Raw genomic sequence first — 14157 nt, 5'->3', positions numbered from 1 at the left:
ACATCGGCCTCCTCATAATCACTCAAGTAAAAGAGTTTATCAAGTGTCAATTTCATATAAACAACGATTGCAGAATGGATCTTCGGACATCGGCCTTTTTCACAAACACTCAAGTAAAAGAGTTTATCAAATATCAGTTTTGCTCAGTCAATGATACCGGATCATCACCAGATATCGTCCATGCATGATATTTATGAGAGAATGCATGCAATGCATATGTCAATCACCAATAGTCGAATTCAATATCACCAATACCACAACGGTTATGCCAACAATGTATCACATCACAATACCAACAGTGGGTATGCCAACATATATCAATAACTCAAGTACCAACAGTAGGTACGCCAACAATATATCAAGTACAAGTACCAAAAACGGGTATGTCAATCCTATTCCAAATCAGGACAACTAGCAGAATTCTATATTTACCAACTACACATGGCATCAAGCCAACACAATTGAACAATCGACACGCATAACAGGGTGGCTAGTCCCAACACACATCCGGGCCCAACCTAAGGCAATATCCATCCCAACTCCACACCTGAAGGTTCACATGTTGTCTCTGACATTATAATCTAAATATGTGATTCGCTATACGAAGTATCACCAAAGGTAAACCATAACCTACTTGGACTGCCGAATCGCAACACCAACAAGTCACTCTATCACCTTGCCCTTCCTTTGAAGCTCTGAACCAATATAGTCTAAGCATAATCGAATTCTAAATTAGAAATCATGAATAATGATACTAATATTGCTATGATATCAATTAGGTCCATTTTAACCCTAAAAAATGGGAAAACAGGCCTACAAAGGTGAAACGGGAAATTCACGGGTAAAATACCAAATTGAATCCTAGGTAATTATAACCCAATCATTAATGGTTGATTTAGCTCAAGAATTATCCCCAAATCTGATTTATAGTAAAAAATCCCCAAATTGGGTATGAACCCTAATTCTCCAAATCCGAAATTCAACGTTAAAAGTGAAAGATATATGATTACTAGGCTTAGATTCATCAAGTTTTATCATCAACATCGTCAATTTATCACATAGGACCCTAAGGGAAAACCTCGTAAAACCCTTCTTCAAATTCCAACTCTAAGGGATTGCAAAAGGGAAGGGGGAATTCTAAGATGATTGTGACTACGGAAGAGTAAAAGGATTGGACACGGTTTTACCTCCAAGAATCTCCTCAATTTGTCTCCAAGAACAGCTTTCCCAAGGTTCAATATCGAGATATGATATAATGAGGGTCTAAGACTTATTTAAGTGACATTAAATGAAATATCACTGCCCGTGACCGCCACGGCGGGGGGAGCGCCGCTACGGCATCTGGTACACCGCTGCAGCGGTGCAGCCTATTTCACTCGTGACCGCCCCAGTGGCCATCACACCGCCATGGCGGTGCGGCTGGGGCGGCCACTAGACACCAGATTTTCATAAGTTTTCTAAGTCCTCAATCGAAATTCCGGGTTAGTCCCGAGGCCATCTGCTCACAACCTGACCACCTATACCAATACAAAAATACGCTGCGAACGCACTCGTGGTCTCAAAATTTCCAACGAAGGTCTCGTTGACCGAGTCAACCATCGGTGCCTACTTTCCATTTCACATCCAAAGTCTCGAAATACACCAAAATGCATTGGGAACCGAACCAATCATACATACAGGTTCTAAACAATCATTCAGACCTCTCGGAGTTGATGAAACTCCGAAAAAGGTCCGTTTGCCCAAAAGTCAATCTCGGGTCAAAAGTGAGTCAATCAATGCTCGAAAGTGGTGAAAGTGCCAAAAGAGCTATAACGACCAAACGGGTCGTTACATCAGATACCAGTTGAACCGTTGCTCGTTTCGAGCAAGTAAAGAAGGAAAGTAGGGAAAATACCTGAATCAGTGAACAACTGGGGATATCGGCTACGCATATCTGACTCAGTCTCCCAAGTAGCCTCTTCCACAGGACGATGCTTCCATTGCACCTTCACAGAAACAATCTCCTTGGACCTCAACTTTCGAACCTGCCTATCCAAGATCGCGATAGGCTCCTCCTTGTAAGTCAAATTCTCATCATGCAATATAGAATCCCAACGGACAATGTAGGTATCGTCGGCATGGTATTTCTTCAGCATCGAAACATGAAAGATCGGGTGAACTCCCACGAAGACTGGCGGCAATGCTAACTGATAAGCTACATCACCTATACAATCCACGATCTCAAATGGGCCAATGTATCTAGGGCTCAACTTGCCCCTCTTACCAAACCTCATAACACCCTTCATGGGTGAAACCTTCAATAGAACCTGATCACCAATAGCAAACTTCAAATCCCGAACCTTCCAGTCCGCATACATCTTCCGCTGGCTCTGAGCCGCCACGAGTCTGGCCTGAATAACTCTCACTCTATCAAGGGACTCTCTCAATAGATTCTTACTCCCAGGTCGAGCCTCGAACCCATCGAACCAACCAATCAGAGATATATACCTCCTACCATATAAGGCCTTAAAAGGCGCCATACCAATACTCGAATGATAACTGTTGTTGTACGTAAACTCCACCAAGGGAAAGTGCTGATCCCAATGACCACCAAAGTTAATAACACACGCTCTCAACCTGTCCTCGAGCACCTGGATGGTCCGCTCGGACTGGCCATTGGTCTGGGATGGAAAGCTGTACTAAAGTCCAATCGGGTACCCAACTCATCATGAAATGCTCTCCAAAATTGGGAAGTGAAGATAGTACCCCAATCAGATTCAACAAAAATAGGGATCCCATGTAATCTCACAATATCCCGAATATACATCTTGGTTAACTTCTCCGCGATATAAGAAACCTGAACCGGTACAAAGTGAGTGGACTTAGTCAATCGATCCACTATCACCCAAATAGAATCAAACTTGCCAAGGGTCTTCGGATGACCGGTGACAAAATCCAAGGTAATCCTCTCCCACTTCCACTCGGGAATGGGCATCCTCTAAAACATCCCACCGGGTCGCTGATGCTCATACTTTACATGTTGACAATTTCCACACACATAGCCACAAAATCAACTATATCTCTCTTCATACGGCGCCACCAATAGTGCTGTCTCAAATCACGGTACATCTTAGTCACTCTCGGATGAATGGAATAGCGAGAGCTGTGGGCCTCAGATAAGATCAACTGAATTAGGTCACCAACACGATGAACGCATGCACATCCCCTAATCCTCAGAATGCCCTTAGAATCGATCATGGCCTCGTTGGCCTCCCCTTTTGACACCCTATCTCGGATCTTGCTTAACTGAGAATCCTCAAATTGATGAGCCTTGATCCGATCCAATAACGATGATCTCGCCTCTATACAAGCCAAAATCCTGCCAGGAGTCGAGATGTCGAGACCGACCAAACTGTTGGCCAGAATCTGAACCTCCATGGCCAACGGATGCTTAGAAACAACCAATCGAGCTAAACTCCCCATACTCACTGTCTTGCGACTCAAGGCATCATCCGCCACATTGGCTTTACCAGGGTGATACAGAATGAAGATGTCATAGTCCTTCAGGAGCTCCATCCATCGGCGCTGCCTAGAATTAAGATCTCTCTAAGTAAACACATGCTGAAGGCTATGGTGATCAGTAAAAACCTCACAATGGACACCGTACAGGTAATTCCTCCAAAGCTTCAAGGCGAAGACTACGACCAACAACTTCAAATCATGGGTAGGGTAATTCTTCTCGTGAACTTTCAACTGACGAGAAGCATAAGCTATCACTCTACCCTCCTGCATCAACACCGCACCCAAACCCATACGGGAAGCATCACAATTAGACCGCGAAGTCCTTGCCCTCCACAAGTAAGGTGAGGATCGGGGCTGTGGTTAAAAAAAGCTTGAGCTTTTGAAAGATCTCCTCACAATCATCGTCCACTGGAAGGGAACATCCTTTTGATTCAATCTGGTCAAGGATGAAGCAATGGCAGCAAAACCCTTTACAAAGCGACGGTAATAACTGGCCAAACCCACAAAACTATGAATTTCGGTAATAGTAGTGGGCCTCGCCCAACCCCTCACAGCCTTAATCTTCACTGGGTCAACCATAATTCCCTTTTTGGATACCACATGACCCAAGAATGCTACAGAATCTAACCAGAACTCACACTTAGAAAATTTCGCAAATAGGCTATGTTTCTTCAACAACCCAATGACGGTACGAAGATGGCTCTCATACTCCACTCTACTCTTGGAATACACCAAGATGTCATCAATAAACACAATCACAAAAGAATCAAGGAACGGTCTAAAGATGCCATTCATCAAGGTCATAAATGCAGTTGGGGCATTGGTAAGCCTGAATGACATTACTTGAAACTCATAGTGGCCATATCTCGTCCGAAAAGCTATCTTCGGAATATCCTCCGCCCTAATCTTCAACTGATGATAGCTGAAACGCAGATCAATCTTAGAAAACACCGAAACACCCTAAAGCTGGTCAAATAGATCATCAATACGAGGCATAGGGCAATTGTTTCGTAAAGGGTGACAACAATGACAACAAAATGGCGAAAAGCCATACAGGTATGACCATATTAAATTAAAAATTTAAAGACAAACACGCAGGACTCAGAATTTGGAGACGAGCTAAAAGAAATAGCCGGATTCAACATATGCAGAGCATACGCGAAACTCTTTCTTGGGCAACCGATCAAAAACCATGTACGAAAGTCAAGCTTTCTACACCAGGGGTTGGAGATCGCTTCAAGAATAAAACCTAATAAGTCCTTTCAAAAATCTCCTCCGGCTCGGGTCTTCAGCCGGAAATAGCCAAAGAGGTTCCCACATAAAGGGACATTCCGAGATAGCTTAAAGAAAATCTTTATTTTACAGTCCTCATAGAGTCAGAACTACAAACAGCCTGAATTCTCATTTAGCCTGAGATATGTAGGAAGCCCAGAAGTCAGGGTCCGGCCATACTTCCGAAATATTGTGAAAAAAGGGCTGTAGTTTCTGCTGTTCGGTGAAAATTAGTTTTGTCAAATTCGTAGCTCAAAGATGGCCTTGCCATCCTTAAACTTCAAAAGGGCAATTGTTGACACCTAATATTCGTATATTTTAATTTTCATCAAGTCCAAGACGGAGTAAGGATGCCCTTAAAAATATTAAAAATTTAAAAACCCCGAAAAAATTGAAAAAACTGACATTTAATTATTATTTTCATAAAATTAACAATTATAAGAAATTACGAGTTATTTACTTTTACAAATTTGGTTTTAAAAAAAAGATACACAACCCGCTCCGTCTAGCTCGGGAAAATTGTTAATCAAGATGTGGTATGAATTACTGCTCATTTTGATGGCATTTTTCACACTTTTAAATATTCTCCGGAACTATATCAATATTAGACTCGTTTCCAAGCTAATTTTCTAAAATTACGAGTTTTTAAATTTTTAATTAGCCTAAAACAACTATTTAGTTGGTTATACGTTGTTTATATTATTTAGTTATTAATTGATCTAAATTAAGAGGGGGGTTTTAAAATTAACTTTTAAAAAGCTTGAGGGGGATTTGTTTTAAAAACAAAAAGGGGGGGGGGGGGTGAAAGTTTGACTAAAAAAAGGGGGTGAAAGTTTGTCAAACTTTCACCCCCCCCCCCCCCCCCCATTCTCATTTTGACGGGCCCGACCTTTACTTCTCCTCTTCAGGCGATATCACAGGAACCTCTAGGGTTCCGCCTCCAGGGCTGATTTCATGGCCATTATCGCCAGATTTTTGAGGTGTTTTGTCCTAAATCATGAGTACTCGTGATTTACAGGTTTATTTTCCTTCGAATTTTATGTCATATGCTCGATTGACTCATTTTTTTAGGGATGTTACTCGGGTTTTGCTGTGATAGAGTTGCTATGGGCAGGATCTCGAGTCCTTAGCCATCTTGTGCACTCTATCACATGGAAGAAAACACCCATGGGGGAATTTCCTGATTTGGGTATGGTTTAAGGGTTTCTATCCTATCTTTGTACGATTTTACTGTTAAAATTCGTTGTTATTTGTCCTATTTGATGACTAGGTGTACTATTCTGTTGATTCTGATTTTACGAGATTTTTACTTAAATTTTTTGGTACAATAAGCTGTATTTTTGTTGTATTGTGTGATGTGTACCATTTCTGATTGGTCATGGTACTAATTGTGGTAATGTTTTTGAAAAATTCTGTTGTCCTTTGCAAAAATTCGAATTGTTTGAATTTAAGGTTTAAAATTTGAGGGGGAATTGGTGGAAAAGGATTTTTATACCTCCTTTGCCCCTTAAAACCTATTGGATCACTATAAATAGCAAGCCATGTGGCTGCTGGATCCTCTCTCTTTCTTTCCGAAAAAATTTCTAAGTTAAAAAATAACGCTAAGTGTTCTAGCCTACAAAATACAATACATATATAAGCATACCATTGATACTAGACATACCTCTTTATAAAAAAAAAACCATAATATTTATATACTACTATCTACTTTATACATAGAGAAGACATGAATTTTTGAAGAAGAAAGGATTTATCATCAAAGGTTTTCAAGTGTTATATGAAGTTTTGACTCCAACCCCCCACCTTGATCTTTAGGTTGCCCCCTAAAAAGGTATTCTATTGTTTCCTTACCTTTATTCGCTCTACTGTTACTTTGTTATGGGTCTGTTTACTGTTTTATTGAAGTATAGTGGTTTTTGTCTTGTTTAAATTCTGTTCTTTGCATATCTAATGTCTAAATGGTTATATGATGTGGTGTTATACTTGTTTATATTGTTTAATTGTAACTTAGACTCTTAAAACTCTGTGTAAAGATCTTTTTCTTAAATATGCCTAAGTCAAGGTTGATTATGTGTCTGGAATCTTGTTCTAACCAGTAATGACCTAAAAATGCTTTTGAACCTAAGATCCTCTTGTTTCTTCTGTATTTTCTGTGACTTATGGTTTGGTTTGAGACTGTCCTTACTCATTATATTGATCTATGTGTTGCTTTACGTGTAAGACTAATGTACAGTCACACTTTCCTATTGTTAAGACTAAAACTAAATAAAATTGGCATCTCTAAAAGTGTAAAACAAGACCTTTGTTTGGTTTTAAAGGTTTGAAGAGTAGGCTGCAAATCCTTTATAGTTATCTTTGTGCCTTTGAAAAATGCCTTAAGTTTGATGTCTATGCCTTTGCGATTACTGGTTTCACTTAGCCTATATAGTAGGCTCACTCTTGAATCTACTTAACTCTAAACAATGTGAAAATGGCTCTTTCCAAATCTCTTTGATTGCAATAGATTAATGATAGTTGAGATGCTTTAAAATTGATTTTTATGAGACTCATAACCTGCTCACTAGTTGACTTGTAATCTAGAAGTATTATATATGCAATTTTCTCCTAGAAATTGGCTGTGAAAGGACAAAGTGAAGGTTTATAGTAAAATTGTGTCTTTTGTTTAAGATTGGGAATGAGAGGGATAGGAAGAAGGTTAGCGTCTTGTGATTCTTGAATCTTCTTGTTTTCTGTGATTAACATGCTGCCCTCTCTGCTAAGTGACTAAACTAATTACCTTATGTGTTTCAAACTCTCATTATGTCATGATCAACCATAGCCATGCTGTCCCCTCTTGTTGGTGTAATCACTTGATGACTAAAATATGAATTTTAGAAGCTGAAACCATACTTAGATGATCCTATTTGCACTTAACCTCCTTGTAATGTTAGCAACTTGGCCTTTGTTGATTTGGTAGAATTAAGTTTTGTTTACTGAACCATCCCCTGCACCTAAGACGGTGCTATGAACCCTTTTTGTCTGAGTTTTTTCTAATTTTTTTTAAACCTGTCACCATTTCTATCTGAAGTTTCCTTTCACCTCTGATTTGCTTGTGGCTTACAGACCATTGGTCTTGTCTCATGTTGGTTACTTGTATGCAATATTCATGACTGGTTTATCACTTATTCATACTTGGAATTGTTATAGCTTACATAGTTCTCCTTACCTGATATGATCATGTAATGGACTTGGTGAAAAGAACCTAGACAAGGATTAAAAGCTGTTTTAAAGGACTGAGTGTGACACTTGCTTTTGAAACATACCTCCCTCTTATTATTTTCTAGTGAAATATGAGGTGGCCTCATATGTGTTCTTACCCTCCTATTTTCTTGAGCTATGTCTGATACTGTCAAAGACCTAGGATAACATTCATGCACCTATGGTGAATCTTCATAGACCTTCACTTGCATATGTGGTTCTTTTTTGTGTAAATTCAGGAAATAGAATCAACTTATAGGGTCCTGGAGACTCTGTTGATAGCTTGTTATACTTGTTATGTGCTAGGGTGATTCTAGGGACTAGAAATGGTTAGAAGTTGATCATCATAAAACTTGACTAAAACCTGGAATGCTTGCTGAACTTGCAGACTTGTTTACTTAGTGTTTGGACTTGCTTAAGGTTACAACTAGTCTAAAATGGCTCAAAACTTTGTTGCTGATTCTTGTCTTGATTACTCTGTGTGTTCAATAAAAATCCTGGTTGATCCTGTATTGGTGTTTGGACCTATTTGTTTAATTCTGGGATTGAAATTAAGTTAAAACTATCATGTTAAAGCTCTGCAATGTTTCTTATAAGACTGGATATGTGGTAAAGTGATCTTAAGTGATTATTTGTGACCTTAGCAACTAAAGAGGGGATTAAAACTAGAACTTGGGAGCCTAAAAAAATAGCACAAATCTGTGATATGGCCCAGACCTGTTTAAAGTTAACATTGGTTTAGGAGAAGCCACCTAGATCTGCTACTTGATTCTGTGACCCTTTATTTTGACATGAATGAAACTAAAAAAAAATGATTTTTGCCATTAGTTAACTTAAGAATGATCTAGAAGATGATTTCCTGGAAATCATTTAACATTACATGCTTCGATTAAGACTGGCCTAGTCACTTGTTTATTTGCCGGTTTGCCTTGTCTTGTCATTCTTACTTTGCTAGGCATAGGAAGATAACAAATGATCTGTCCCAAACCTGTCTAATGAAATTGAGACTGTCTAGGGGGAAAATTAGTTAAAACATGACAACTGTGAGATTTGTAGTCTATTTTGATCCTAGAAGAGTTCAAGCGCCTAGATTTTGTGTGCATTTGTTAGCTTCACTTCTAGGAACCGGTATAGGATCTATGCCTTTTCTTTTTTGCTTCTTTGACTTGGTGTGACTTGACCTTCCTGTATTCTTTCTCTGCATTGTTGTTGTTTGCCCCCCATCACAATAAATCCTCTATGGTTTCTATGTTCTTACTATTGTGGCTTCTGTGTTACTTGCAACTTCCTGATACTTTAGCCTACTTGGTTTATATCTTGACACCTCCCTAGACCTCTGTTTGCATCCTGGGATCAGTGCTGAGACCTTAGGTTGAATCCAAATGAACTATAGTAGCTTCTTTGAGTGTCGTGGACCACTGATTAGTCTTGTTAACTTTCAGAGACCCCCCTATGCCTTTAAAACCCATTAGAAGTCCAAAATTGGGTTAAAAATGAAATTTCTGGGGGTCTTATTCTAGTTTTGATTTCTGGGAATTGAAATGATTAAGTGGGATGTATATCAAGTATATTTGGAGGGTATGCCAATGAGGTTTTGCTCTCCATTGAATGTATATTTGATGTATATCGAGTGTATATCACGACTTTTGACACTTAGAAAAAATTGAGAAAAATGGCGGTAGTATACCAGTGGTATATCATGTATACCACCCTTTTGACACTTAGGAAAATTTTTAAGAGAAAAATGGCTTGGGCTTGATCCAGATATCCGCGTTTCCATGCTTGACTTAGTATTACTACTATTTTGAGTCTGTTTTTACTTGGGTTGTCTGATTATCTATGCTGTCAGTTATAATAAATGGGCTTGGCCCAATAATGTTGTGATTCATTTTTGTCTATGTAATGATTATTCTAGGCTTTAATTTTTTTAGTTAGTTTAATTTATGAGTGTATTCTAATGTCTTGTATACTCGTTGTATCTTTGTCCATCCAAACCAGTTGTTAGACCCCCACGGGGCCCACTAACGTATCTAGATCGAGTCGAACGAAGCAAAATGGAGCATACATATGGACTTAGGGACAAACTTGCATAATACTTTTGTTTGGGCTTGGTCGGCCCAAAATCCTTACTCTTTACTTTATGCAATTTAAATTCATAGGTGTGCCTTTAAATTCAAGATGTTGGAACCCTTTTATGATTGTCATACAATTTAGAGTCGCTAAAACTAATCTTTTACTAAATTCAAACTCGGGTAGACATCGAATAAAAATGGACCGAGACTGTTTTGGACTTAGAATACTGTATTTGGGAAGATTGCTGGACTAAATTGACATTATTGAAACTTTTGGGACTGAGACTGCATGGGACCGTCCGGGACTGTTTGAAACTTATTGGCCGATTCTGGATATATTGAAACTTGCGTAAATATATATAAACCTCGTCCAAACATGGATTAAAATTTGGCTAAGTATAGAATATAATTGATAGATTCAAAATAAATAACCTAGTATGACCAATTAAAGTATATATATATATATAGTATAATAGTATGTCTAAAACTATTTTTATAAACTATTTCCATAAACTTGAAATACTTCTTTTTTTCAAAAATCTTTTTGGATGGACTTAAGTAGAGTCCTACCTAGGCTAAGAGCCTTCGGGTATTAGCTTAGGTATTCAATTTTGACACCCACGCTCAATTTTGAGCAGAACTATACTTTGACGATTTCTTAAAAAATAAATTTCTTGCATGTAAATAACACTCTTTTATTGTGGAAATCTAGACTTAAGCAATTTTTGTCTAAAACAGTTTACAATCATAAGGTAAACTATTAGAACCCGTAGGTAAACCGCAAATGAGCGGATCCTTAATATCGGGATGCCTAACACCTTCCTCAGGGGATCACCAGAGCCCTTACCCAGACTTTGGTAGATTAGGTTTCTTTTAAATGAACCCTTTTCGAACTAGTTTTCCTAAGTTCCCAAAAATTAGGTGGCGATTCTAAAATGTATCCTTTAGAGCACCATTAAGTTGTTGGCGGGTTTTTCCGACTTTCCCGGTACGATTCACAACCGTACTTCCCCGGGACACCTGCCTCCTTTTATGAGGTATGTGCGAGTCGGTTAAACCTAGAGTTCCCAACGCCCGCTAAAATGCACACGGAACTAGTCCAATGACCTGATATATCACAAAGAAACAGTTGCAGGCTATGCATGAATCAAGTCCACAAACATGTTCCATCAGATACAGACAAGCATAGTCAAAGAGGTGAAGAAGATGACTTCGCCGGGCACACAGAGATGTTCAGTGTATAGCATGAATGAGATATGAATAGAAAAACTGAAAAAAGCAGGCAGCAAAAGGTAGAGTAGATAAATCAGGAGGAGGAGCAGTTCATTGAAGAAATAGAATAAGTATGCAAAACATATTCAATATGAAAGAGTCATCAGATGCAGAGAAGGAATGATTACGGGTCATCAGGTGGAGGAGATGAATCACCTAGAAGCAAAGAAATTGTATGAAGAATAGCTTAAAGTGATTAAAGGTGAATTGACCAGTTGCAGGACACAAATCTATACAAATATATGAAAAAGGTCTGTTAGCATGTTCCAGCCACTATATCAGACGCTGTTCAATGACAGATGAAGAATGAAAAAAAGATTGGTGGAACAGGTATAAGAACATGCTCTATCTCAGATAGTGTAGAGATTCAGAGGCAGACGAACCAGGTGGATGAAACAGGTTCGTGAACATGTTCCAGGGCAAGTCCTACAACAATTAGAATTTGCAGAATTATGGAAATAACTTGGCGGTCAAGTATGAAAGATTCCTTGACATATTTTTACGAGTAATCCTTCTACACATATTAGAAGGGGACTTAACAAGGAAAGAATCCAAATACTACATAAACCCTACGTGTGTGTCATTGACCAACTAGGAAAGGGTTTTGTGTTTGGATCCCTATTACATAGAGAAGGATTGATGGAGCTCTTTTACTGAATAATGTTTCCCAGTTCTAAAGTCTAGATTTGTGAATTAGGTTTTTTTATCGAGTTGTATCTGAGTCAGACATAGAGGAGGACATCTAGATGAGAACGAGAGTGTTACACCCCTCGTCTTCGTAGTGGCAGAACTTATGATTTCCTAATTGGGTATGACTTGGGAATTGAGACCCGAGCCTGAGTTTTGGAGATACAAAGTGTCCTACCTCGTGTGCAATGGTACCTGTAGGAATTCCTGGTGAACAACGGGGTTAGAAGTTGAACGAATCGAATCGACGCGATCTGAACCGAATTGGAAAAGTCTGCAGACACCAGTCAAGATCGACGGGTCGCCGAACCTGTCGACGGACCGATGTTGTGCGGCATCGACGGGGTTCCGCAACCCTGCATTCTGCAGGCGCAAGACGACGAGCACGTCGACGGACCGTCGACACGTTCACGGGTCGTCGACCCGCTCGTCGAAGCGGACCACTGAAGCATTTAATTCTCTGAGTATAAATACGTGGTCCATGACTTTATGTATTATTTCTCTCATTCCCAGATCAGAAAACCCTAATACTTTGCTCTCCCAACATTTATGGCATAGTAGTTAAGCTTTGACAAGACCCGGACCACGTAAACCCGAGTTTGTGAAGAAGAAGGTTGTTTCTAGGGTTTCTCCAAGAATGGGAAACTTAGGGAGGTGAAGTTAAAGTGATTCTTGGGATTCTTGACCCCTCAAGGTATGTAAATGATTCCTACCCTTGTATTTGAGTTTGCTATCAAGAGCTTAAGTGATTTTAGGTAAAGAAAGGGTATTTGTGGAAGTGATAGATTGATGAAGGGTAAGGTAGTGGCATGAGACTATTTTAAAGAAATGATTAGGGATGGATTTACGTGTATTTTGATATATATAGGCGCTATCATTGTAAGCTTATAAAGGAGATGGTCATCTATGATTCGTTAAGCTTTATACATGCTTGGGGATGATTAGTAAGGAAAGCAAGTAGCCTAATTAAGGCTTATGTTATTTTAATTGTAGATTTACAAGTTCAAGAAGTAGAAGTTGGGCGATTTGATATATGGCAAGGTATGTTAAGGTTATTCCTTCTTTTTTTTGGCATGATCCTATGATATGAACTGATAAACGAGTAAGAGAGTTTCCATATTACCCTATTCTTATAAGTACTAAGAGAAATACAGTTTTGATGTCCCCGTACCCCGGCTATGGTATTTTCCCCATATACAAATCTTATGATTTCCTGTCCTAGTAGTATGAGTTCAGTAAGGCCCATGAGAGGCAAACTATCATTTTATTGTTTGAGAATCCTGTCGTTCAGTTTTACTTGTACTACGCATTTACTTCCAATTCTCAGGGGTATGAGTGAAAGACGCACTTGACAGGGGGTGAAGGTGTGACCTATGATATTACGTTCTATGTGAGAAAGGCACACTTGACAAGGGGTGAAGATGTGGCCTATGTGTGGTCCATAAGTGGCCTATGATGTTGGAGTACATACATGAGAAAGGCACACTTGACAGGGGGTGAAGGTGTGGCCCGTGATGTGACAATGAGGTGTGTACCTACTATATATTTATGAATGTCCCTACTTCCCGACATACAGATTCAGTCAGATGCCGACAGATACGAGTTCATACAGATTTATGCAGATAGTCATTTCAGCTTATGAGATCAGATATTGTTTATGATTTCTATACATATATACATGTTGTCTTTATGCTTTACATATTCAATACATTATCCGTACTGACTTCTCATTGCTCGGGGGGCTGGGTTCATGCCCGCAGGTACAGGTAGACAGGGAGGTGGTCCAGCTTAGTAGGACCCTCATCCAGCAGCGATCAGTGCACTCCATTCGATCCGGAGTTGCAGTCTATTTTGGTAGGCCATTCTTTTGAGATGTATATAGATGGGTACGACGGGGCCCTGTTCCATCCTTTCTACAGCTTTATTCCAGTAGAGGTCTGTAGACAGTTGTATATAGTAGTCAGACGATGTGGCCTTGCACTGTTCTTCCGCATGTTGTGTGTATATATATATATGAAGATTGTACAGAATTCGGATGTCTCCTCTCTATGAGATTAGTTTGTGCCATTTATGGGCTATTGATGTTCAACATGTTTCAGATAAGTGTTTAGGGGTG

This window comes from Lycium barbarum, chromosome 7 (genome assembly GCF_019175385.1).
Source record: "Lycium barbarum isolate Lr01 chromosome 7, ASM1917538v2, whole genome shotgun sequence".
NCBI classification, from domain to species: domain Eukaryota; kingdom Viridiplantae; phylum Streptophyta; class Magnoliopsida; order Solanales; family Solanaceae; genus Lycium; species Lycium barbarum.
This window is presented reverse-complemented; position numbering follows the sequence as displayed.